This window comes from Mirounga angustirostris, unplaced genomic scaffold (genome assembly GCF_029215605.1).
Source record: "Mirounga angustirostris isolate CCGP_5_RB_7025 unplaced genomic scaffold, mMirAng1.0.hap1 SCAF_4, whole genome shotgun sequence".
NCBI classification, from domain to species: Eukaryota; Metazoa; Chordata; class Mammalia; order Carnivora; family Phocidae; genus Mirounga; species Mirounga angustirostris.
This window is the reverse complement of record NW_026991712.1, coordinates 80,892,461-80,896,552: the sequence shown is the minus strand read 5'-3', so window position 1 is coordinate 80,896,552 and position 4,092 is coordinate 80,892,461. Positions and strand designations below refer to the sequence as shown.

The window sequence follows — 4,092 nt, the reverse complement described above, 5'->3', positions numbered from 1 at the left end:
TTATTGATAGTGTATTATATGATAGGTACTCAGATACAAGCACCACATATATTATCTAACAATTCTTATATATATATATATATATATATGTATATGTACACACACAAATTTTTTTTTTTTTGCACATCACTCTTTTATTATACTGATCTGGAAAAAAGATTTAGTACAGTTACACTCAAAATGAGTATTGGGCCCAAGTGGCAGGACCAAAAAATTGGAACATGATCAGAAACAGTGAAAGACATACTTGGACATGATCAACAGGCATTTCACTGCCATAGGAGACGAACCATGAGAGACGATGGACTCTGAGAAACAAACTGAGGGTTCTCGAGGGGAGGGGGTGGAGGGATGGGTTAGCCTGGTGATGGGTATTAAAGAGAGCACATTCTGCATGGAGCACTGGGTGCTATACGAAAACAATGAATCATGGAACACTACATCAAAAACTAATGATGTAATGTATGGTGATTAACAAAACATAATAATAAAAAAACATTAAGGCGGGGGAGAGGGATTCTAAAACATAGTAGGATGAACTCCTAGGCCTAGACGTCAAATTGCTTATCCCACATTGGTGTGAGAAAAAGCTTATTTTGGGATGATCACATGTGGGAATATTTCAACAGCCACTAGAAACTCCAGACAGGTTTTTGTTTTGCGTGTGTGTGTGTGTGTGTGTATACCCTTTTTTTTTTTTTTTGTAAAAGTAAATGCAACACATAAAATATTCAGATTGATCCCAATATTCTAGAGCCAGTTCTTCTGGGGTTAGAGGTGAAATAATCATTTTAGTCACCATGCACGTTACTTTCATCTTCAAACTAGCTCTTGTCCTACAATCTTGGCCGCATGGAGTCATCGGCACTTTTCCAGGGCCTGAACACTGCCTCTGGGCCTACCCTGAGACCATGCTCACTGGTGGCTTCTTTGTTGCTGTACTTGAATGGGTAGAGGTGCCAAGCTCAGCCTTCCAGGCTGAAGCATTGGCACCAGAACTTACACCAAGCCCAACCCCAGGGAGAAAGAAAAGACAGTGCAAAGCAGCAGCTCCTAGCACGATGCCCTGCACAGAGCAGGAAGGAAAGCAGAACCCTGATTCTCTAGCTGTAAACAGAATGCGATTTCCTTGTCCTTTGGGTCCCTTCCCTGGGCTGTATTCTTGCTGGTGAGATAATCCTGCCCACAAAAAGAAAAGGCAAGACATGGTCTACAAAAGGAAAAAAAAAAAAAAAAAAAAAGAGCCCCCCAGACAGTCACTTGACTACAGAAACTACAAAGTAGTAGAGGACTGGCTCCTGGGAACACAAATAGGCTTTCCTGTGTCCCATTGGTCACACCTAGACTGGTTCCTCCGTATCCAAACTCAAGCAGGTCCTTAGTTAACAAAGCAATAGCAAAAACCCCAGTGTTACTAACTCTCTACTCTTGGATAAAAGTCTTCGCTCAGTTTGGACTGAGGCCCATGCCCCAGAAGTGCCATTCTGATTAGATTATATGAAGGGAGTGGATGCAAGAGACAAAATGGCTAAGCGAAATTAGGAGCCACCAATCCCAATCTGCAGCTAAAACTTAAGATGCCTACAGATGTGGTTAGTGTGACATGTGCAGAGAAGAAGTGCAGTGGAATGGGATGGGCAGGGAGGGTGCCCTTGGGCAAGTAGTCTGCCTGTTCTTCACCTTTTGGCCTTGCTCTGGGCAGCCCCCGAAGCTTCCATGGCTTTACCCCCCTTCTCTTCAACCCCAGGAACTGCATGGGCTTGATGGGCTTCCAGTTCTTGACCAATTCATAGAGCATGGGAATACCAGTTGGCAGGTGCTGCTCCATGATAGCCTCTTTGGAAAGATCCTCCAGACAGTTGACAATGCCCAGAAGGCTGTTGCCATGGGCTGCAATCTGTACCCGTTTGCCCTCCTTGGTCTGAGGTATTTCTTCATTCCAAAAGGGCAGAGTTCTGGTGGACTTTAGACTCTCACAAGAGGGTAGCTGATATTCAGTGAGCTCCGCACACCTGTGATCCTTACTCATGTTGCTGTAGCAGGGATGGTCAGGCTCTATCCCAGGTGGTGGGACATCATAAGAGCACCTCCAGATCTTTACCTGGGCTTTGCCATGCTTGGCAGCAGTTTCAGCTGAGGCCAGTCAGAGCCCCATAGTGCTGCTCACTGGGGCATCAAGCCCTCACTACCAGCAGCCACATTTGATCAATGGCATCCAGCCCTGTCTGAATTGCTCTCTTCTGCACTGAGGTAAAGCAGATGTCAAACTCCTAGCCAGCATCTCACAGCACCTGGCCATCGTGCTTTGCCTCCTCGTGCCAGCTGGGCTCAGGTCACATCGTACCAGCCACTGAAGCAGTGCTCCAGGTCCCAAGTGCTCTTGCCCTGCCGGATCAGCACCAGTTTGTAGGTGGCCATGGCGGCAGCTTGGTGCAAACAGAGTGGAACTAGCAGAGATTCTGGAGCGGTTGTCTAGTCCCAGCCACGCCTGCACACTCGCCTAACTTAATTCTTATTTTAACACAAGATGGTTTTTATGAGGTTATCCTTTATGTAGATGAGGAAATTGGAGCTTAGAGATGGTGCAAATGTTAACTGTAGGATAAAATCCCATTGTGCCACAAATAAATGAGGGTTTATTAATGACCAAAGTCATTTAGGAAAAAATATGGGTAGTTTTGTCAAATGTTTTTACTCCATTTAGGGGTTATTTATAGAGCTAGAATCTCAAGATATAGGATTGTCTACCTCTGTATCTATCTGTATCTATCTATATCCATATATCTATCTACTTTCATTCCTAAATTCATAGATATTTAAAATATAAATTTTATTAAATTATCCAGGGTGTATAACACATATAGTTCCATTTTTTTTTTTTTTTGAAAAAGACTTTGCAGTATGAAGCTCAAACTCAGGGTAACATCTTATTTGTGAAAAATTAAAGTTGAGTAAAGTTCTAACCAAGAACATTTGTTTTTCCAGACATAAGAAAGTAAGAAAGATGGAGTAGGTGGGTGGCTCAGTTAGTTAAGTGTGGGACTCTTAGTTTCTGCTCAGGTGGTAGTCTCATGAGTGGTGCTCAGTGGGGAGTCTGCTTCTCTCTCTTTCCCTCTACCTCTGTCCCCCACCCCTCACAGGGCTCTCTGGAATAAATGAATCAATCTTTTTTAAAAAAAATAAGAAAGATTACTGATTAAACAATTACCATTCACTTCCTTTGGGCCATAATAGGGCATGTGTTTCTGTGAAATAATTTTTAGAATGGGAAAAGAACCTAAGTTACATATTTTTGCTCTTAGAAGAGAGGTCTTCTAGGAAGAACCAGCTATGAACACATTTAGTCATCTGTGAAATTCATGGGTTTGAACTTTGAAAAAAAATCTGGTACTGGAAGATTATATGCTATGTTTGTCTTACTGTCTAAAATTGGTACTGTGCCAACTAAACCTTGATATAAAGTCACTCTCACATATGCTTAATAAAAATTTGCAATAGGTCAGACCTCTGTTTGGCATATGAGATTCAAATAGATTCACAAAGGATCCTATCTTTAGAAAAAGCACTGGGTAAATAAATAGCCAGCTATGTCAAAATTAACTTACCCCAGTATCTTTGATAGGCCAAATTCTAGAATGTGAAAATGTTTTATAGGATACAGACTTTCTCTTAATATTTATGATAGTGATGTGTTACCTATGCACATTACAATATGTTAAATAACCAAGTTTTAGTTCTCATATGAGGGCCACATTTTACAAAGAAACAAAGTTTTTGTTTATTTCATTTGTCACCTTAGGAAAATGGATAACTAGAGTACAATAAAACTCCCTTGGATGAAAATGTTAGCTGACTGCTTTCTCAGAAACTTACCCATTCCTGAGCATTAACCTCCAAGTCTTTGAGATTCAAATTTGAAGTTCAGCAAAATTACAAATGACTGTATCTTCAGTCTTTGTGTTTCTCAGCAAATCGTTAGTCTGTGAAAACCAGTGTTCTACTGAAAAATTTTTAACACAAATCCATATTTATCTTTGTTTTTGGTAAAAATAGAGTGGGTTCTGATAAAATTTCCCATGCTCTACTTTATAG

General features: G+C 41.1%; 1 pseudogene; it reads right to left on the bottom strand.

The window, feature by feature from the left end:
• Positions 1-1,676: 1,676 nt before the first annotated feature.
• LOC123858224 (phosphoglycerate mutase 1-like) lies at positions 1,677-2,418 on the bottom strand (annotated as a pseudogene).
• Positions 2,419-4,092: the final 1,674 nt, after the last annotated feature.